The following is a 24,223-nucleotide window of genomic DNA, read 5'->3' as shown; positions in this document are numbered from 1 at the left end:
CCTGCATGCAAAAACTATTCCACTGGAGCTCTGGGCTGAGGCCGTGCATTGTGCTGTGTATGTGCTGAACAGGTCACTGACATCCACCGTTGATACAACTCCTTTTGAGAAATGGTATGAAAGAAAACCCGATTTGTCACACCTTAGAGTTTTTGGATCAATCGCCTATGTTCACATTCCTGATCAAACCAGGCACAAACTTGAGGCGAAGGCTGAAAAGACCATTTTTGTTGGTTACAATGAAAGACAAAAGGCCTACAGATTCTGGAACCCGTGCACGCGTAAGCTGAAAGTCAGTCGTGACGTCATTTTCGCCGAAGAAATCGCTGTTGGAACAAACGATGATGAACCACAAACAACGGCAGAGCCTCAACCTATAGAACAAATCAACGCAAAACACTCCGATGATCAAAATGAACAAAGTGAAGAGCAACAATCTACACCCGTACTAGTCAATAACAGAAACGGAACAGATGCCGCAACAAATCAGCCTAGCGAAGGTGCTCGACGGTCTGCTAGAGATAGATCCAAACCAAAATGGATGGAGAATGGGGAATGGATCATTGACGAAGAACCAGAAGAGCAACTTGAGGAGGAGCCACAAACCAACGCACTTTTAGGTGCTCAAGAATCACAAGTGTCACGAAAAGAACCTATGTCGTATGAAGAAGCTGTCTGTGGAAAGGACAATCACGTCTGGATTACTGCAATGCAAGAAGAGTATGATTCTCTGATAGCTAACAGTACATGGAATTTGGTTCCACGACCAACTAACAGAAAGCCCATCAAAAATCGTTGGGTATTCAAAATTAAACAAAGTGAAGATGGATTTCAGCACTACAAAGCGCGCCTTGTAGCCAAAGGATTTACACAAAAGCCGGGAATTGACTACGGTGAAACTTTTGCTCCAGTTGTGAAGCACGATTCCCTTCGGGCAGTGTTATCAATCATTGCATCTAAGGATCTTGAAGTTATTCAAATAGATGCAAAAACAGCTTTTCTTAATGGTGTACTGACCGAAGAACTATACATGGAGCAGCCACAAGGTTTTGTCACGGAAGGATCCGAAGAACTCGTCTGTCGTCTGAACAAAAGTATTTATGGACTAAAACAAGCTTCGCGAACTTGGAATCAAATGCTCACAAACTGTATGGTAGCCAACGGTCTTAAACAAAGCGAAGCAGACCCTTGTATCTTCTATGAACTGGACGGTCCGTTTTTTACCGTGGTAGCAATTTGGGTAGATGACGGCCTGCTCGCGAGCAACGAGAGAAACAAACTGACCAGACTTGTGAAGCATCTTCAACATCAATTCGAGATGAAAATTAGCCTGGCCACACGTTTCGTTGGTTTAGAAATCACACGAGACCGTTCGAAGCGAACTCTTTTTCTGTCACAACGTGAGCACCACAAAAAGGTACTAGAGAAATTCGGAATGGCAGAATGCCATCCAAAGAACACACCAGCAGACCCACATACCTGCCTCACCAAAACTATGTGTCCTTCAAATAAAGAGCAGGAAGATGAAATGAAGGCGGTCCCCTATCGTGAAGCAGTAGGTGCCCTGTTATACGCAGCAGTCACAACAAGACCCGACATAGCCTACGCCGTTGGCCAAGTGGCCCGTTTTTGTGATCGCCCAGGACCAGCCCATTGGAAAGCTGTCAAATGGATCTTGGCCTATTTAAAAGGGACAGTTGAATACGGTTTGGTTTTAGGGAGCACACCAACAAACCTAATAGCATATACAGACTCAGACTATGCGCGTTGTCCTGATACCCGCAGATCAGTCACTGGCTACATTTTAACTTTGGGCCGCGGTTCAGTTGCTTGGTGCAGTCAAAAACAGCCGATTGTCGCAACATCAACGACCCAGGCAGAATACATTGCTGCCTGCGAAGCAACTAAAGAAACGGTATGGATCAGGAATCTGCTTGCAAGTATCGGTTTCCCTCAACAACAGCCAACTGAACTCAAATGTGACAACCAGAGCGCAATCAAATTGGTTTTTAACCCGGAATTTCATAAGCGGACCAAACATATAGACGTGCGGTATCATTACATCCGTGAGCAACAGGAAAACTCGGTTATCAATGCAACATACGTGGAAACAAGTCAGCAGCTAGCCGATATTTTGACAAAACCATTGCCGGCCCCAAGATTCGAGGAGTTAAGAGAGAAGATCGGAGTCAATAAGCGGCCTTACGTTGCACCGTTTGAGGGAGGGTGTTAAAAATTGATACAAACGTTGCCGCTTATTCATTTACCCAAGAATCCGTTTAATTCAGTTTTTATTTGGCAACACAGCAATATATGTGCGTAGTTATTACGCCCCCCCCCCTTTTTTTTGTGCGTTGTATTCAGTTCCTCCTTTCGTTTCGACCACGTTTTTAATCCCCTCTGTGTGTGTGTGTGCTGAACAATAAAGAAACAGTGAGAGTCAACGCGTCTTTTTGTTTTACACACCTGAAGGCGAGAAATTCACTTTGACCTGGACCGCTGATGATGCTGGATTCCAGCCCAAAGGTGATTACTTGCCCGTGGTCCCCGTCCATGAATATGAGCTCCCAGTTGCTCCCGTCCATGAATACGAGCTCCCCGTTGCCCCCGTTCACATCCCCTTCAATGGAAAGGGTTACAAGATTTACTAGATTTCACATAATTTAATATTTAAAGTATGTCTGATTATTTCTGTATATTTCGTTTATCGCAAGCGTGGTGGAAATATAAATGCAATCAATCTACCCAGGTGCGTCGTAGTAGATTTCGACAGGCACATGAAGGCTACATTCAAGTTTAACCATCGAACATTCTTGGCATCATGCCAATATTTTAACAATATCTTAGTTCTTTCAGATAAGAAACAAATATTACATTTCTTTTTAACCTGAAATACCTGTCTTTCAACTCTTTCTAACCTAATCCAACTTTTTAATACGGCAAGACTATTCATCTACATGTAGTTATTGTCATTTTGCTGCATTATTTCTTCATAACAAACTGCTCAAAAATGCTTTGAATCTTGTTAATGGAATCCAGTTTTCGAGTATTGTATCCTGAAGTATTGTTACTTATCTGCAGTGTAATCAATCTCTCGCCACTACAGCAAGTTTGTTACATTAAATATTGTTTAATTCCTTAGCACTTTTCATAAGAGTAACCAAAGTTCCATGTTGCGATTATAAATATTATGGTGTAGTTATCTAAATTTTTAACTACCCATAATCAAAAATTATGACTGGTGGTAGGCATGAGGGAAAATGAATGGCACGCTACACATATATATACGTAAGTATTTTTCTAATGCATATAGTTATACACTCTAATGCATAGCATAAAATCATTGCTGACCATGCGCCAAACATTGCTATTGACCAAAAGAAGCCTGGATAATCTAAATTGGAACATTGTATATATTGTAAAAGAAATTTCAAAAAAAGCAACAGTCGTCTACTATGGATGCTGTGTGCGTTCTGCGTCAGGTCCCCTCGGACTTAGTATTTACTGGGCGATATTTTAGTGGACATGGAGATATTATTTCTTCCTCTTATGTGGGAAATGTGCGTTTACCAGACATTGCTACAATTATTTCGTATTATGCTGCAATAGGGAGTGCATAGAAGCATGTCGCAAAATACAGATTAATGAATGAAATTTATGCACCTGATGAAAACCTATGAATGAAGCCCATAAGAAAGACGCTGCAGCACAGCTCAAGTTGCCGTAAAAACGTCGCCTAGAGGCGGGGCTTGTGCCCCAAATATCCTTATCTTTCACGAATGACGAGTTGCGTGATTTTCATGTGATACATCGCAACTGATTCATTTTTCCATTAACATCGGCCGATGACTTTGGGGAATTTTTAAAAATTTAGCAGACATCCAGTTCCTTGTGTGTTTCCAGCAGAAGCTCCATCCAGACGTGGTATTTGCTGGGTGACATTTTACTGGGCATAGAGATTTCAGTTCTTCTTTTGGCAATTTTCATCCGCCGATGAAGAAACCATCTTTGCGCTGCGCGGGATAAGGCTGACCGTGCGGGAATTTCCCGCAATAATAGCTAGCGTAAGCCATCTGCATTATTATAGCACATATCAAATTTTTCAATCAAATTATTTATGGAACTCAGTGTTTTAATAGTTTTACCATGCTGGTTGTGGCTATCGGCCAAAATATTCTGTTTAATAATTATTGGTCATAACCGAACACGTGCCAATGATTTTCGTGGACCATTTTCTGCGCTGCGTCTTCAATGGTGGACCTGCCTTGACTTGCGTTACCCATCGCGACTGCAAATTGATTTGAGTGGGGCTCTCTAACCACGAAGAAAAATTCTCGCTCCAACCTGATGATTTAATAGAACGGCAGGAAACAAGTACACATACAAAACTCTCGCGACTAGCCCTCCAGTTACTAATTTAGTATGAACGTTAAGACGAAAAACGTCGCACGAGAAGCCGCCCATCATCGCCATTACTATAGTTTCACTTTATTAATTTGTTTCACGGAAACTGGTAACAGTCAAAATCAGCCACTACTTGGGACAGACGTTCGTCAACTGACGTTGGCAAAGTTTCCGCACTGGTGACCGCTTCATTTGCGGGTAGAATAAATCGACCGTTCATTTTTTGGCATTTGAAGCATATGCGGCAACAGTTCATAAAGAAACTTAGTTGTCAGTAACTTGCTCTTTTTTACCTTGTATTTTTGTGTCTCTTCCCAGCAATCATGTGGCTCCTATAATTGCAGGGCCTGTGGATACACGTCCATGTTAGGGAGCTGAACTGCCAGACGGTCAGTTCCCAACAGGATGTGGTGGGAAACACCAGAGTGGAGTCATTACAAGGTGAATGCGGTAAAAAAAAAAAAAGAAAAAAAAAAGATTGTCTGGATCCCATTTCGTTCACGTATATCTTCGACAGAGTGTAATAACTGGGGTGGAACGAGAAAATCGAGATTTATTCAAGTATTACTCTGAATTGAAATCCGAACGGCATCCTTACACCCAGAAAGTTGAATCCTACACAACCACTTACGCTGCCCTACACCCACCACGATCACTACACTGATGCTCCCTATGATTAGCAGACTGAAGCTACGCAATACTACAATACAAAGGCTTCTGAATACACAGCAGAGTATGCCGCACCGAGCTACTATTCCGAGGCTCCCAAGTACTGAGTACCCACCACCTACACTGTCCCGGCTTATTACACTGAGGCTTCACTATACTACACTACAAAGGCTACTGATTATTATAAATAACAATGGGTAGCCTGCAATGATTTCTGCTACTCCTCGTAATTCATTTCTTTCATTTTAAACGATAAGTTATTATATTTCTTTTGAAATTCTAATTATTTAAACCGTGGTCCTTTGGTAGAATCTATTGCACCGAAATATTTTGTTGCAATAACGGCCTTTTCCCCTATTGCAATGAAATCTTTCGGTGATACACCTTGATAGGCTAGAAACAACTTTTAAGTGCAAGGAAATCTTTCGGTGCCATAGCGAATAAGGCCACCTAGTGCACCGAAAGATTTCGTTGCGGGAAAAGGCCGTTATTGCAACGAAATATTTCGGTGCAATAGATTCTACCGTTTCTAATTTCATTTCTTACTACCATTCACAATTTTGCACTAACATCTGGTTTCACATTTGCACATACAGTGGGTACCTGTTTGCTGTGTAGGATAATTACTAAGAAAAAGATATTTTAAAAAAGCTAAAAAACCAGCCATTTTCACACTTTCCTTAAGTAGCATACAAACAGACATCATTGTCATGGCAACAGGTAAAAAGTTCAAATTTTGCCCGTTTAAGGCCATTCGCAAAGTCAACGCGTTTCACGACGGCGTTTTTTTTACGTTTTCTTACTCTGCGATAAATTTGCACAAACTTAAGGATCTGTGATCACCCTGTAACTGTTGACTTTATCCATTCAAATTACCACAGATTACGATGTACTTGTTAATTGTGATTCACGATTAAAAGACAATATTTCGATAAGCGATGTGTGGGGATGTTCGACCTTTACACGTAATAGCAGCAACAACCATTCGTTTACGCTACATCTAACGGCCAGTACTGTATGCAGACTTGCCGCGATCTTCGATCAAAAAATGATCGCCTATCCGATCGTTTGAGAAAGATCGGAGATCGGATCGGCGATCCCAAAAAAATGATCGCGATCCGATCTTTTTGAGCGATCAAACTTTTCGCCATCTAGCTGTCGAGTTTGCAGCCACATGGTACTCTTTCACTACTATTTTTGCGAATGCCAATTGAGGGAAACTGTTTAGTGTTCACCCTCAATGGCCGTCAGTGACTGTCGCTGTGACAGCCAATGCTAAATTCGTTAAATAGTGTAAATTTTGAGCGCTAGATGTCGTACAAAAAGATCGGTAAAAATGATCGGCCGATCTTGATCGGCGATCCGATCAAACTCAAAAGATCGGATCGCCCGATCCGATCAAACTCAAAAGATCGGAGATCGAGATCGGAAAATTGATCGGCGCGGCAAGTCTGACTGTATGTTACAGTTTTGACACATTTATACCAACAAAACACATTATTGAAGACACATACATTATAGCACAGAAATACAACAAAGGCATTCAACACAGACATACAAAATAAACACAATACTTACAACACATATACTATTTACAAACACATCGCGAAGGGAAGCCAGCAATCCTGCAGAGCTCCTTCTTTAAAGGACTAACACGAGGGCGGCCAGCCAACGGCAGAGCCACCTCTTTACGTCCTGTCGGACGTCGGGCCAAATCCCGAGTCCCAGACTAAGTAAAAGAGAGGCCAGAAGTCGACTAAGGTTCGACCTGACCTCTAGAGGTGAAAGGGTGACAATAATGAAAGACATGCAATAACGCTAAGGCTCACACAAGATGGCAGCACTTAAAATACAGTCAACCAACGAGAGAGGGCAATAGTTGCAACACTCGGCCTTTCCTGACTCGAAGTTTGCCAATGATACAAAATATACCAATTTCAAAACTTCGAAATCAAAACAGGAAAATTAAGAAAAAGCTTCCTCTCCATGGCTCCTAAGGCGATCGCTTACAGGTTCTGTGGTTGACCGAACATATTTGGGTTATTCCTCTTGGCGGATGGCAGGAACTGATACTTCTCAGACGGCACCTTCAAAGGGACAAACCAAGATGGCGGCGTCACGAAAAGTCGAAATTTCCTCCCTTACGTGGCACGCGGGTCCGTTGTAGGCGACTTTTTAAAAGTCATTCGATGGCCTGTTGAGATCCCACTTCTGACACCAAATGTTACAGTTTTGACACATTTATACCAACAAAACACATTATTGAAGACACATACATTATAGCACAGAAATACAACAAAGGCATTCAACACAGACATACAAAATAAACACAATGCTTACAACACATATACTATTTACAAACACATCGCGAAGGGAAGCCAGCAATCCTGCAGAGCTCCTTCTTTAAAGGACTAACACGAGGGCGGCCAGCCAACGGCAGAGCCCCCTCTTTACGTCCTGTCGGACGTCGGGCCAAATCCCGAGTCCCAGACTAAGTAAAAGAGAGGCCAGAAGTCGACTAAGGTTCGACCTGACCTCTAGGGGTGAAAGGGTGACAATAATAAAAGACATGCAAACAAAGGCTCACACAAGATGGCAGCACTTAAAATACAGTCAACCGACGAGAGAGGGCAATAGTTGCAACATGTAAAACGACCAATATGCTGACGCCTTCACGGAGTCGAGTCAGTCGTGAGCAGACTTGCCGCGATCGCGATCAAAAATTGATCGCCGATCCGATCTTCGATCAAAAAATGATCGCCGATCCGATCTTTTGAGAAAGATCGGAGATCGGATCGGCGATCCCAAAAAATTGATCGCGATCCGATCATTTTTAGCGATCAAACTTTTCGCCATCTAATTTGCTGTAAATTTTGCAGTCGCATGAAGCTCTTTTCACTACTGTTTTTGCGAATGCCAATTGATGGAAACTGTTTAAGGTTCACTCTCAATGGCCGTCAGTGACTGCCGCTGTGACAGCCAATGCAACATTCGTTAGACGGTGTGAATTTTAAGCGTTAGATGTCGCACAAAAATGATCGGTAAAAATGATCGGCAAAATTTGAATCGGAAATTCGAAATTCGGATCGGGCGATCCGATCAAACTGCAAAAGATCGGATCGGAGATCGAGATCGGAAAATTGATCGGCGCGGCAAGTCTGGTCGTGAGCTCAGCACAAATGTGAATAGGAGAAAATTTTTACCATTTCCCAAACTCAGAAATATGATAAAAAGGTGTCATAGCTGGAAAATGCTGCAGATGTTAAAGTGAAAAATTTGAGCATATCAGCCAAAGGCAAAAGTTTATTTACAAATACAAGTCTTCTAACATACCATTGCAGGAGATATGGAGTTGTCTGACCTAAAGGGAGGCACTTATTGTGCAATTTCCACATACGTAATACATTGTTTCTCTTGTACACTTTCGGCATGGAAAGAAATCCCTGCTGCACTACAAAGCCTTCCAACGTTTATAGATTCCTCCTTCCATTCATGTCTTGTAGTGTGAACAGGAAATGGTTCCGATGATACCCCAGCATTTCAGGCAAATGTGGAAGCAAATATGGAAAAATGTTACTTAAAGAATCTGAAAAATTTGATGAAAAATAATGCAAATGAAGGGTAAAATTTGGTAATCCTGAAAGGAGTTGAATTGTTATTGGCTTCTTTTTAACTTCCTTTTTTGTTGGTGTCTAGGTCGCGGAACGACTAAGTCAAGCGTATGAAGAATTGCGGGCCATTAATGCCGATGGGGTATCAGCCCGGCGGATTTTAGCCAGCCTCGGTTTTACGACCGAAATGCAGAATCGACCAACGAAAACCTTAAGCGGTGGTTGGCAAATGCTGTTTTTGGAGGGTACACTTCTTATGATGAACGAATAATAAACTGATTTGGATTCATTTAGATTTGAACGCTGTCATTTAGTTGGACAACTACCTCCAAGGCTGAAAAGAACTTTATTGATGTGTCACGAGATCAGTCTTTCTTAGATAGTGTCTGTGTAGACATTATTCATTTGAATATGGTAAAACTATTTTTTTATCAAGGTTTTTACTCAGTTTAAGTAAATGGACCTGCAAAAATCCGAAGAGCATACCAGAGATTACGAAAAACAGGATAAGAAGCTGAAAGAACTGAAATCCCAAAGACATTCAAAAAAGTCCGCAGAAAAAAATTAGAAAGAGGTCCTAATGAAGAAAACAGAAAAGAATAGAACCGAACTGCGAGAACGATGTCGATTCCATGTGATCATTTGAGATTCTACAGAGGCCTAAAGATTCCGTCGTCGAATTTCGCTTTCCCGATCCGTCATCTTTGCAACCACCTATCCTAGGAATTCATATCGTCAACTTTGGCTGCGAGGCACAAAGGCCTCTTTTAAACAACTGTGATTTCGGTATAGGCATTGCCTCACGAGTCGCAGTAGTAGGTCCTAAGGGTGTTGGTATGTCAACGTATCTGAAACTTATGGTTGGTGAACTCACACGTCAACAAGGAGAACAAAGAAAGAACCATCTTTTGCGATTGGGAAAGCAGTTAATTCGTTGACGTCTTATTGTTGAAAAAAATTGGTTATGTACGCATTATTCACATTCGAGTTTCCGTTGGCAGGTTTGACCAACTTCCGCAGCGTGAAACAAATACAAATTTGTTCAGTGGAAAAAACTTTGGAGTCTAAACTAATGACGACATTTTCCGACAGTTCTTTGTCGCCGCATTCTTGGCTGTTGCTGCCGCCGTAGCCTACCATCCAGCTACAAACCGGAATACAAAGCTGCCAGCTATCCTGCCCCAAGTTATCCTGCATCGAAGTACTCTCACCAACCTACCCTGCACCAGCCTACGCGGCGCCAGCCTACCATGCATCAAGCTACAACAAGGATAACAAATACGCCGACGCTACCATCATTAGCCACTCTGAGGAGCACAACCTCAATGGCGACAGCCAATGGAGGTAGGTGCATTACCTTGTACTCAACAACATATGGTTTAAAAGTATTGATATTTAAAAAAATGAAATTCTATTAACTCACAGCTACGCCCAGTCTGACTACACAACTCGGGAAGAGGCTCAGGTCCAGAAGATGATGTAAGGAGTCATCTAAGATTCCTACGGCAAAGAATCGTACGGCGAAATCCTAGGCAACACCAACAAGGAATCCTCTTACTGGATTTCTCCTGAAGGCCACAAATTCACTTTGTCCTGGACTGCTGATGAAGCTGGTTTCTAGCCCAAAGGAGATCATTTTCCCGTCCACGAATTCGAACTTTCAGTTGCACCTGTCCACATCCCTTTCAACGGCAATGGCTACAAGATCTACTGAATGAAAACTGAAAAACAAAAATGACTACTGCAACTAATGAAATCTCAATTGATTGTATAATTTAAAGTCATGTATTCTATGCCGTACGCCTCTGTGAATTTCGGCGTAAAACATGTAAATATAAAACCAATACTATCTAGCAATCGCGTTTGTTTGAAATTTAGACTAAAATGTAGTTCTTCATAAAATTAAGTTGTTGCGTCGATGTTGGGTGTTCGGCGTTGATTTGTTGTGGAAGAACATTGTGGTGACTGAATGATGTGCAGGTACAACATGATATGAAACCATGCTGGATACTGAGTAAAAACGGACGAAGGGGTATGCACTTATGAAAGTACCTAATAAAGTAAGCAACCTAAAATTATCGGTCATTTTTCTTTTTTTACTGGGCGCTTGTCCGACAAACTGTACAATTTTTTTATCTTGAATTTGTCAGGAACCAAAACTGTGGGAAGGTTCACAGAATATCCACAATGGCCACTGCGTTATTTTTCGCTGCTTTTTTTTTCTTCCATCATATTGTCTCTCCTTTCAGTCCCAACGTGAAAAGGTTACCGTTGATACTGACCTACGTTGCATTTTTACCTTATCTGAACAGTTCGTTTACATTACCCCTATGGTTAACATGCATCCGTAAGGGATAGTTGAATTTTAAGTGTTTGGCTTTCAAATACGTTCATGGTTTACTGTACCTGGCATATGTTTTCCTCTTCTCACCATCAAATAAACTCATTTCAATAGTTTTTGAATGTGGCAGTGACGTTAGGTTATACATGAGTTTTCTTCAGCAGTAGGGACTTTTGTGTGGAGACTATTCACTTGAAGAAAAGGTAGGTTCCTTTATGTACCTTAGTAAAAAAAAAAAATTGGGCTGTCACATCCAACAGTAAGAGTTACGGTTCATTCCTAAGCCTTTTTATTCCAATAACTGCATTGATCCCCTGCAGAATTGTTGTAGATAGGTTTTGTTTAAAAGAGTAAAAGTTAGATTGAACATTCGGCAGCTGCTAACTCCAACATAGAGCTGGTTTAGACAAGAATGTGCTGTAATGGCAGTTAATTAAAACATACTCTTATTTCAAACGGTCCTGCGCAAATGTTTCCACTAGACCGTACCTGTCATGGAGAGCCTTAAAGTGAAAATTCCTCGTCTTGTTGGCAACAAATTAACACAAAAGACAACTTCTTATTTGTTGCAGTTTCATTCTACGCACTCACCTTGTCCAGCAAACCAACCGCCATTGATACATTCTTGTCGTCTAGCCAACCGTAAAAGACACCTCTCATTTTTGAAACGTTTTTTTTAGTAGTGAACGCAGGTAGTCTTGCAGCAATTTGAAGATACTATAAGACCTCGATGAAATTTGTTGGTTAAAAATTAATAAACAGCATTTTACGCTACTCCAGTAAGCCCATAGGTTAAAAGTAAATTAACTCCATTGACCATCTGTGGTGTGTAGCTATTTTTAAAATTTGAGGTTGTTTCTTGTTACACGTAATTATTGGTGTTGTTGAAGTGTTGGGTCCAAAACTGGTAATCGTTTTCCATGGTAAAAGAACTAATCCAGTGGGGTGATACCATTTCGATTTATTGCGCAATATTATGGATTGATAGTTCACTGAAAAAATGGCCTATACCGCTGCTTTCATGCCTTGTATATAAAATGCACCTAATAATGTTAATTCATAGTTTTTATTGATAACTAGGGCGGAGAAAAAACATATGGTAGCACATAACTATTCGGTCCACTATAAATTTAGAACAAAAACAAAATAAAAAACCAAAAAGTAGAAACGAAAGAACAACAAAATAAAACATAAAAAAGTCTGCCGCAGCAATGCGGAACATCGCGGATACGAATGGAGTAGATATGACGGACATTTGTTAAGTGAATTTATGTCATTTTCTCTGGAGCATATAGAAGAAACAAAAAATTGCTTCATTACTACTTTGTTGCGTATTCTCAACTGGGGAAGAACAAGAGAATCTTTAGGTTCGGGAGTCCTGTGAGAAGATCCGCAATTTTTTATGTTTGATTATTATAAATTGTGTAGGCCGCTAGGGGCACTGTAAACAGAGCCTTCTTGGTGGCCGATATCGGCAAAGGCCGACCGTTCAAAATTTCTCCTTGAGTGAAAGCAGACGTCTTTGTAAGTTGTTAAGTTCAATAAAGTGCTAGTGCATTCCAACAAAATCCTTACTCCCTCACAACGATTAAATAAGGTATAAATTAATAAGTTTAGACTTAAATTAACCCTCCCCCAATAGGCAAATTTGTTACATGGTCCTTCGAAACCATAGAATTTGACGACATCGCCCACCTAGACAAATTAAGCTGCTTTTTGTAAAAGTCACACAAGTGTAGGTCAAGTAACACGTGTTAAGGAAATTTTCTAGCCGGTACCTTAAACTAGTGTAAGGGCTTAAGCTTTTCTGTTTTCATTGTTAACAATCATTTTCGTCCCCCACAGCCTTTTTCCAACAAACACCTACCTTAGCCATGAAGAGGCAATACAGGCCACTCACTTGGGCAGATACACAGAGGATGAATGTAAGCTAAGTTTACAATTATACTTAGAACCCCGTTACTAACCTTTCCCACCAGTACATGATAAAGATTAGAAGAATTGCCGTCTTTCATGCGCAAGTAAAATTTGGGGAACGACCAGCACCTCTACATCCTACACCGAGCAGAGAATACCAACCTCTCCCCCCTGGAGTCACCATTGACGACAAGCTAGCTTACTACGAGAGAGGTTACTTTAGTGTAGCCAGTCGTCATTTGCCAAGACTTGAAGCCATTGCCATCACCAACATCCAGTCCAATACTGACCGAGCCAGATATCTGGAATCTTTGATGCCGAGTCATCTACAGCAGCCAACACTTGTGGTACCAGAAGAAAAAATATACCCGGACATTCCACTTCCATCTGGACCACTGGCTCATCCAAGACCAGCATTCGGACCAAGGTTTCATATCCAGCCGGTCAGAATATACCACCCATCACGATATCCTGCGACTCCACCAGCACACACCATACGACCAGCTGGAAGCGTCATCGTTTCAAATTTCTTCCCCAACAAAGCTGGTGTCCCCGAGGAGAAGAAAGAGAAGATAAAAGTGCAGATCGAAGATCGTGCTGACGGCCAGGTGGTAACTCTAAAGAAGCAAGAAGAGGACGAAGAATACGTGCTCCAGATGCTAGAGGGAGATTATTAGAAAAAGTGAAGAACTTGCCAGCCCTGAAGAGATACAACTCAAAATTTGTGTCATGGTAAAAATTGTTTTGTTGTGTTTGTTAATCAAGACCATTTGAAGCCTCCTTGTGAAAGAAGTTTTAAGTTAGAAGAACAGCTCCTTTTGTTATGAACCTGTGCGATATCACAAAATACAGTTTTCGCTTCTTTCCTATATCCATTTTTGTGTTGCTTTCTCAAATAGAAACCTTGCCTTGGGATATCCCAGTATAATTGTCTTTCAGATACATTTTTCAGGCAGACTGTGAAAATCAGGCACTCATCCCAATATTGGAAGACGAAGCTCAAGAAAAATATCTTTGACAACATGAAGAATTCATCAACCGTTTTCACAAGATGAGTATCGATTGGAGGAGGAGAAGACCAGTTGAGACCAGAAGAAGCCCCCAACCAAGGGAACTTGCACTCCAGAACCTGCACTCAGTCGCTGCGCATAGCGAAGAGGAGAGATCTCCAAGTACGAACATTGCTCCAGCAATGAACGCACTGACATTGCAATCCTACTACATCCTATCCTACTACGAACGCTATAAGTATAGCACATCTGCTACCCAGAATCGAAATTCGATGGTGATTTACACAAATGGAGGGATTGTTGGGCGATCTTTTGCGCACTTATCCATGAAAACTAATCAATAAAGTCCATTGAAAACTTTAGCAGATTGAAACTACACATAACGGAGGAAGCTGCTGGTGCAATATCGTATTTGGTTTTAATGGAAGACAATTACACCAAGGCAATTAATATTTAAAATGGGAAATACAACAAACCGAGATCGGTAAAAGCCAACCATTACATTGCCATTACTAAGAAAAGAAGAACGTCAAGACGACCACAAGGCCTTGCGACAACTACGTCACAAGGCAATGGGCCATGCTTTAAACCTCGGTAACGTAGAAAAGCCTACAACTACTCTTTATACCCTTTTGTAAAATATTCCCCTTCCGGCTGACGCATCCGCGTATCTTCCGAACTACTGATTCTTTTACTGATTTTCTTTCCCACGGCCCTAGCTACAGGAGCGGGTGATTCATCTCTGTGAAGAGATAACTACACCCTCTTTTTACCCGCGACAATATCAAGATGGCATGGAGAAACCAGACGGTCACAGAAGACCTTAAAAAATTTCTTTATTTTTACTATTCGACCGTTGAAAACCGGGGGATATGCTTATTCCACAGAAAAACACGAAAAAGAAAACAAAACAAGATCCAACAGAAAAAAGCAACATTCGCAATGCCAACGGTAGTTGCGTTAGCAGTCACAGGAATTGCAACAGAATATCCAATAAACAGGAAACTGCTTAGTAAAGAAAAAAGAAGACATTTATTTTGCAATGATAAACACTCCCGACCAAATGTGATGTCACACTAGAAAAGAAAATTGAGCAAGTTAAAAAAAAAGGTGTTGAAAGTGCCTTGGACAAAATCATCAAGCGAGTGAGTGTTGGAGTATAAGCAAGTGCACCAAATGCGGAAAACATCATAACACAGCTATCTGCAACAATGTAGTTAATCCGAAATCGGTGACGGCAACAGTAGCAGCATCTCTAATGTTAAATATAAAAGATGACGTTCCTCTTTCAATAGAAGCACGTCTATTTGATGGCGTATACGTCCACACGGCAACAGTAATTGTGGAGGGCCCAAAAGGATGGCACAAAGCTATTGCTTGTATCGATCAAGGATCGAATGCAACCTTATTTTAAAGTGAATTAGCTCAATCTCTAGGACTACAAGAGGTCGGGAAGATCAACCTGGTGCTACAAGCAGTAGGACATATCCATTCAGAAAAGGAACGCAGCGTAAGAAAATTGCGACTTCTAGGAATCATCAAGCTGAAGAGATAGAATTAGAAACGATCGAGCAGGCCAAAATCGGGAAGGTTGCAGGATAAAAAAAAACAGAATTCGTCAGCGAATTTTGGAGCCATGCGTACCAACTCGCAGATGATAGAATTCTAAGTGGAAGAGCAGAGCCGTGCCCAATAGATGGCTTGATCAGAGCGAATCAAGTCTGTAGGGTTCTCGGCCCAAAACAGATCGTCTCGAAAACGAGTATACGAGCGATGGAAAGCAAATTTGGATGGTTACTACTAGGGTAAGAAGAGACAGTGGCGATATCGTCTACCACGGCTACCGACTTTCTCTTAAAAACAAAACTAGGAACACCCGCAAATTTGGAAAAGATACTGTCTCAAAAATAGATGAACTAGATTTCCGAAAATGGTGGGAAAATAAAAAGCTTAGATCCACTAGAGAAAATTCCACTATCTATTCAGTGGAAATCCTATGCAGATTCCATCACTTAAGATGAAGATGGACATTATGTAGCACCGCCCCCAAGGAATGAAACCAAAAGAAGTCTGAGAAAGAATGAAGCCATGGCAGAAGGTCAGGCCAAAGCGCTGATAAGAAGATTGGACAGAGACAGGAAAATGAAGACTTCAGATGAACCCAAATTCAGAAAATTAAAGAAATTCAGGGGTCATTTCCAAGGCAGATATTTCAAAAAAACAAAGCAAACGTTTCCAAAGCGTCATTTAACAGTATCTACACTATCCTGACCCATCATCCGGTTGTCAGAAGAGACAAAACCACTAGTAGAATTAGGCCTGTTTTCAACGATTCAGAAAACCGAAAACGATTGCCAACGTTTCAGCGTCAACGATTGCCTAGAAGAAGAATCCTATCTAAACCCGGGCATTCTTGACGTGATGCTCAATCCTCAGCATGTTTAGGCTCAATCCCACTGACTGGACAGCTGACATCATACAAGCGTTACTCATGTTGAAAGCTGCTGAAAGAAGACGTAGAAGCGTTAAGGTTTTTTTCTAGAAGACCAAAGACGTCCCAGGATCATTGCAATTATATAAATGGAACAGATATCCATTTGGACTGACATGTAGCCCAGCAGTGCTCAGGTACTGAAAAAATATCTAGAGTCCTATGAAGTTGAGTTTTCAGGAAGCAGTCGACAAATCCTACGCCACCTATATGTAGACGACTGTCTGTCAAATACGTCTACAGTAGAAGACGCAATGGCCGTAATTGGAATCGTACTGAAACTTTACGGAAGACTCAGCCAATTCGCACTCGCGTCTTAATTTAGACTCGCAGAAAGTACTTGGTGTAAGATGGAATCCTAGCACGGATTGTTTTTACATCAAGTCAGACGTATGTATTTTCTTTGCCAATGCGCGTATTTTTATATTAGAAGCTTGAAGATGAAAAATAAGTACAAATGGATTTTCTTTGCCTTATGCTCGCACCCTGGGCTTACGCTGATACATAATGGTCATTTTGAGTACAATTTTGTTTCGCCTGGATTTGCCTTGTGGGCATTTCTTTTTGTTTCTCGGTGCAAGAATGTGTTAGTAGCAATTGCCTTTTCAGTTGCCTTAAACTTTAAGTAGATGGAATTGTATCATGCTATACCTATCTTCTTCTATTTGCTGGCTTCCTGCCAAACGAAAAGTTCCTCGCTTTCCTCCGAACTAAGAAATTTGGCCCAGATTGGTGCTGCCACAGTGGCCATCCTTGCTATCATTTGGTATCCATTTCTTCGAATTCATGATGGGATTTTGCAGCAAGTCGTCCTCAGAATCTTTCCTTTTCAGCGTGAAATCTTTGAAGATTATGCCGCACATTTTTGGCGCACATTTTATGATAAAAATGAAACGAATATTATACTCCATCTCAATCGTCAGCTACTCTTTGATTCTGACTACCCTCTTTAGCTTTCCTTGCGGAATCCATCTCTATTTCAAAAACGCAATTTGTAATCTGCATCTCTGTCTAATTAATGTATCTCTGGCCTTTGTTCTTTTCTCTTATCACGTTCATGAAAAATCAATAAATGTTAATCCATAATGTTTTGTTTTTTGTTTTGTTTATTTTTTTATTTATTTCATTTCTCGCCTTGTTGCTTACGCGTTTAAATGTTAATAGTAAGTTTGTGGTGTTTGGCAAGGAGACTGCAATTGAAATGATGTTCATTGTTTACGTTTTTTTTTATTTTGACGAAAGTAAAAATGAATTTAACGCTTGACACACTCATGCTGAAGATGATTTAGTGAATACAGTGCCGGTCCAGCTATAGAACCGGCCTGTGCGCGGTTCTATAACTGAATGGTTCTATAACCGAGCAGCCGATCTCAGAGCCACCTATCGTCGATTCTTTCATCATACAGATTTTGACAGTATGGGAATGTAAAAGCGAATAACACAGGGATAGTGCTGATCCCTATGCAACTACCCAGAATAGGGGGAACAGGGTTATCATATTAGAATTTAATACCTCAGTAATTCCTGCATTATTTTTACCAACAATAGGGTTCTACCACAAAGAGGATGCCCCATCAACGATTGGTCATTATATTAAATACAGTGCCGGTCCACTTCTAGAAACCCTTAGCTATGGAACCGGCTCGGTTATCGAACCGATTTTTCTTTGCCGTGTTTCAGCGCCCATAATAGATAAATGGAAAAAAACGACTCGAAAATTGTCGTTTTGTAATACAGTTATTTAAAAATTCTGATAACATTAAAAGGCAAAGAAAAAAGTAGCACAATAAGTCATTTTGTTCTATTGTTTTCCGCCTGAATTTGTAGAGTCATTAAACCAATTTGTACTATTGTCTAAAATTGCTAAAACCAATTTCAGTAACATGTGTTTGTACGTTTTAAAGTGCGTAAACCGTTCATTCCCACCAAAAAATATGGATTAAGTTCAAAATACAGCCGATGGCGGCGCTGAAACACGGCATAGGAAAATCGGTTCGATAATCGAGCCGGTTCCATAGCTAGGCGGTTCTATAAGTGGACCGGCACTGTAAAGTAAACATCGATCGGAAGTCGATGGTAAGACGACGGGAGTTAAAAATAAATGATAAGGGCGGTTGTTGAAGTGCAAAATGCCTCTGTATGGGTGTAATGACCCGCAAAGTCAATGGGTACTCAGCCTAACATTAGATATTGCTCGTGTTCCTGCTGACGGGCGCTTGATGAACTTGTGGTGCCATGAAATCGATTAAGTTCAAATTAGATATGTGGGTTCAAAAATAAGCCCAACAAAATCAGTTGACCACTTTTTTTCTGGATTTTACACCCTCCTTTTTTATTCGTGTTCACCCTCCGGCTTTTGCAGAGCACTCATGATTCTACTAAATCGCACGCAATTATTATTTTATTGCCTTTTCTTCACCTATAGTTGTCTGCCTATGCTTTGCTCTCTATCTTTAAGGTTGAAATTATATTTAACACGACCAGTAACTGATGGAATGGTTCACGCTGAAACGTTTCCGTTACATTTTCATACGGTCAAAATTCCTAAAATTATTTGAGCTTTAGTCTATAGTTATATTTTCCTACACTTTACCATGACCTCGAGGAAATATAAAACGGAGTTTATAAGATACTTGTTTGTTTGAAACGTTTGCCCAACGACATTCTAGTTGCAATTGAGTAGACCTTACTTGTAGAGATGTTTACCATTAGGCATTTAACTACAGGTATTACGCGTAGCTTGATGCTACGAAGGTCAGCCTGGAATTACGGATGGTTATTTTCATCGCAAAAATGAAACACGATGTGAAACTACGGGTACAGAAGTGAAGGGATAGGAACAGATACAGTGCCTCAAATCGTGTTCACTAATCAAAATTGCTTCTCGCTCTCCATCGACCAGAATCACCAGTCACAGTTATTTGATTTTTCCAATGGCTTAAATTTAGATTTAGCGTTGAAGATTTTTTTGTATTTACGAGGAAACACAGATAATGCGCAACAGGTGGAACAACTGTAAAGGAGGACACGACGTTGTCATGTTGCCTCCAATACTAGAAAATAAACTAAATACGGCGTTGCTACTCACAATGTCGTGTATAGGTAAGCGCAAGACAATACGTGTTTGATAGAATAATCGTGTATTAAAATACCACAAGTAGTCAACCGAATGAACAGCTCGGAAGATAAAGAGCCTACAGTTGCCCACAAGTTACTTGGGCATATGCTACGAAGGAACGACTAAGGCAAGCATCGTAATGTTATTAAGAGGGGAAACTTCCGCTTCAGCTGGCGAAGATGAGGTAGCGGCTCGGAAGGAATACTGAAGGTCTACTCAAGATAGTTCTCTCAGGGGTCAACTAACTACTGCGAGTTGTTGATGGCTTTTTATATGTTAGCCATGGACCGTGAGAGCCATACGGGACAGCGTTAAAGGATAGGCGGCAGTATCGGGCGATTTTAGGTGCAATGGAGAGGTATAGGTGGCAAATTCGGGCGGTATCGAACGAATTTGGACGATAGCTAAAAATCGGTCGGATGGTTTTAGGCCATTTCGGGCAATCTCAGACCAACCAAAATAAATCTATTTTTAGCCAACGTGCCGAAACATGTCTTCGTTATTTATTATATTCTTAAGGGAGTTTTAAAACTAGGTTAGTAAATGAGGGCTCTGAGTAACAAGGGGCTACAGGTATAAGATTCTAGTCTATTTGAGAAAGAAAGTAAGAAGGGGCTTCGCTAGACGATTCGTTACACAACTAACTGAATTACGTTTTCTTAAGGAATGACGTCTGAAAAATGCTAACGACATTTCAGCTGATCACGATCTTTTGTTTACTCCACCTGTTTTAGCCTCATGTGATTGTTTGTCTTTCATCACACCCACCATTATTTATTTTTTACGTTTTTTTTGCGCTCGACAGTTCCGCGACGATGCGTTTTTTTAGGTAGAGAAAACATCCGCACATCGGAACTGAGAAATGGGGAATCAAAAATCCATGATGGTGGCTTCCTTTCTTTTTCTTTCAATTCATTCTCACTTTTCAGCCGCTATCTCCAAAGCTGCTCACTGAAACCAAACAAATTGTCTACTTAACAAATTGTCTATGTACAGTAAACCATCTAAGGACATTCTCTTGCCAGGCAATAGATTTCATATCGATTAAGTTGTGAAGTGTTAAAGAATTAAGTCATAGGAAATCAAGGATAAATAAAGCGTAACATAGATCTTTTCGTACGTTGATCAAATTTTTGGAACGATATTTTATTATACGCACTAATTCTAAATGTGGAAAAAAGTGTGAAAGGTCGTATTACCGACCGGCCAGGAGCACCGGTAATCCGCGTTGACTCCTAGCTTCCTCTCTTAAGGGGTACAGCGTTCGCATTCAGTGTAACCAGGTGGTTACGAGCCAACGTTATATGGATCTTCACGACAGTCTTGAAGCCATTTTCGACCTGGAATGAGCGTCAAACAATCTGCAAATGGTCGAAGTACGTCCATCACCATATAAGCCCCCACATCCCACAGTAACGGTGCTAGCGAACCAACACCGTTATCATTCGTGGAGTGTTTTATCAAGTCTTTTATACAGTTCCCCAGATGATCCAACCATCGTTCGCCAAAAAGCTATGTTCCATTTAGGCATCTGTTTATGTTAGATTTCGCAAACAAGATAAACTAAACTGACGAAATTAACAAATGAACTTTATTCTTTCTTTTTTCTCATTATTGATTTAATAGAACTCAATACATTTAATAAAGTAATTACTTGTGAAAATGCTTTCATCACAGCAGTAATTTCTGAGGGGCAACCAGTGTCAAATGCCTTTATTCCCCGTCCAATAAGCTTCATTAGAATCTTAAAACACCATGTAACACAAATCATTTTGCTTAAAAAAAGTCGTAGGGTTTGAATGAAAAAGGAATTTAATATTTTTTCTTTTGGTCCTAGATTTCCTTGATGTCTTCCTTGCGTATGAAAAATTGTTTCGTCTAATTACCAAACTAATTTTGATGACTTGAACAGGGGCAACTGGGAGCTCGAAGACGTAAGCCGGAGCGACGAGCAACTGATCACCCTTGGGCTGGAATCCGGCATCATCAACAACCCACGTCAAGATGAATATCTGGCCTTCAGGAGAAACCCAGTAAGATGATCCTTTGCTGGTGTTGCCTAGGCCTTCACCGTACGATTCTTTGGCGTAAGAATTATAGGTGACTCCTTGCATCTTCTTCTGGACCCGAGACTCCTCACGGGTAGGGTAGTCAGACTAGGCAAAGCTGCGGGTTCAAAGAAGAAATTTTTTTTTTAAATCTGTCTATTATTAATCCCTGTGGTTCTTGATGTGAAAAATTACATTGAATTACCTCCATTGGCTGCTGCCATCGAGGTTTCGCTCATCAGGTTGGCTGGTGGTGGTGATATCAGCGTATTTGTTATCCTTGTTGTATCTGGCGATAGGGTAGGCTGGTGCGAGGTAGGCTGATGTAGGGTAGGCTGTTGCGAGGTAGCTAGATGTAGGGTACTTTGATGCAGTGTAACTTGGGGTAGGGTAACTGGGAGCTTTGTATTCCGGCTTGTAATTAGAAGGTGCAGCTGCAGTGATAGCCAAAGAAGGCGGCCATGACAAACTACAAAAAGAAATGGAAATTTTTCAATAAGTGACATCGTAACCCGACAAATTGAAAAAAATGTCCTTCATTCGTTTCATGTTGAGTACTGTTGATGAATTGAACAACTAATGCCTTGAATCACCATTACACGAGCTTATGTAGTCGACAGAAAAGTGTGTGTCGTTTCTTCAACCTACTTTTGAAAGCGATGATCACCGTCCTTTGGTGGTTAACTATAGTTTACAATCCAGGCCATAGCTCTTGCAATGCAATGATTGCATGCAGCGAATAGGTAGCAATATCCACGTGCTTGTGTTTTTTCTTTAGCTGGTGTTTATTGAGGAACTAATAACCTTTCTCTTGATTTCCGCAAAGAGGTTTACTTTGAAGGAGTACCGGAAATTTAAAAAATGTCCAGAAATTACGTACGTGTATACAATGCGTTGTCACGTTTTAGTACCTTTGGCTGAATATGGCTTACTGAAATTTGAAAATGTTAATGGCATGTCAGAAGAAACTATTTCAAAGAAAAAAAAATTTCATACGGTGTCTTGTGTGAAAAGTGAGAGTGCAGAATTTTTCGCCTATTACCCCGCACCAGCCTACATTTTCCGACAGTTCTTTGTCGCCGCATTCTTGGCTGTTGCTGCCGCCGTAGCCTACCATCCAGCTACAAACCGGAATACAAAGCTGCCAGCTATCCTGCCCCAAGTTATCCTGCATCGAAGTACTCTCACCAACCTACCCTGCACCAGCCTACGCGGCGCCAGCCTACCCTGCATCAAGCTACAACAAGGATAACAAATACGTCGACGTTACCATCACTAGCCAATCTGACGAGCGCAACCTCAATGGCAGCAGCCAATGGAGGTAGGTGCATTACCTTATACTCACCAACATATGGTTTAAAAGTATTCATATTTTTTTACATTAAATTCTATTAACCCACAGCTACGCCCAGTCTGACTACACAACTCGTGAAGAGGCTCAGGTCCAGAAGATGATGCAAGGAGTCACCTACGATTGCTATGGCAAAGAATCGTACGGTGAAATCCTATGCAACACCAACAAGGGCTCCTCTTACTGCGTTTCTCCTGAAGGCCACAAATTCACTTTGACCTGGACTGCTGATGAAGCTGGTTTCCAGCCCAAAGGAGATCATTTGCCGGTCGCTCCCGTCCACGAATTCGAACTTCCAGTCGCACCTGTCCACATCCCTTTGAACGGCAAAGGCAACAAGATCTACTAAACTAATGAAAATACAGTTGATTAAATAATTTAAAATCATGTTTTCTATGCTGTATGCCTCTGTGAATTTCGGTGTAAAAAAAATGTAATTATAAAACCGATATTATCTACCAAACGTGTTTGTTTGAAATTTAGTTTGGAATGTAGTTCTTCATAAAATCGGGTTGTTGCGTCGAAGTTGGGTGTTCGGCGTTGGTTTGTTGTGGAAGAGTATTGTGATGCGACTGAATGATGTGCTGGTACAACATGACGTGAAACCATGCTGGAAATCGAGTGAAAACGGATGCAAGGGTAAGCACTTACGAAAGTACCTAATGCAATACTAATCTAAATTATCGGTTATTTTCATTTTTACTGGACGCTTTTCAGAGAAACTGTAAATTTTCTTTATCTTGAATTTGTCAGCAACCAGATCTGCAGAAAGGTTCACATAATATCCACAATGGCCACTGCCTTATTTTTCTCCCCCCCCCCTTTTTCTTCTTCCATCATATTGTCTCACCTTTTAGTCTTAACCTGAAAAGGTTACCGTTGAGATTGAGCATTCTTAGAGACCTCTCATTTTTGAAACGTTTATTAGTAGTGAACGTGTGGTAGTCTTGCAGCACTTTGAAGATACTATAAGGCGTCGATGAAACTTGTTGCTGAAAAATTACTGAATACCATTTTACGCTACTCCAGCAAGCCCATAGGTTAAAGGTAAATTAACGGAAGATGCTCCATTGGCCATCATTGGTGGGTGTAGCTATTTTTATAGATTTAAGGTTGTTTCTTGTTACACGTAATTATTGGTGTTGTTGAAGTGTTGGGTCCAAAACTGGCAGTCGTTTTCATTGGTAAAAGGACAAATCACTGGGGTGATACCATTTCGATTTATTGCGCAATATAATGGATTGATGGTTCAAGGAAAAAATG

At 40.9% G+C, this 24,223-nt stretch overlaps 1 protein-coding gene and 1 pseudogene across 1 annotated transcript in view; one reads left to right on the top strand and one right to left on the bottom strand.

The window, feature by feature from the left end:
* Window positions 1-24,223, bottom strand: part of LOC130685717 (endocuticle structural glycoprotein SgAbd-1-like) — an 82,510-nt gene that overhangs the window by 27,365 nt on the left and 30,922 nt on the right. The gene's annotated exons all lie outside the window — the stretch shown is intronic.
* On the top strand, window positions 8,420-9,622 carry LOC130702740 (ATP-binding cassette sub-family F member 1-like; annotated as a pseudogene).

The sequence above is a fragment of the Daphnia carinata genome, chromosome 9 (genome assembly GCF_022539665.2).
Source record: "Daphnia carinata strain CSIRO-1 chromosome 9, CSIRO_AGI_Dcar_HiC_V3, whole genome shotgun sequence".
Taxonomy (NCBI): domain Eukaryota; kingdom Metazoa; phylum Arthropoda; class Branchiopoda; order Diplostraca; family Daphniidae; genus Daphnia; species Daphnia carinata.
Note: the sequence above shows the minus strand (reverse complement) of the source record. Positions and strands in the feature narration are given on the sequence as shown.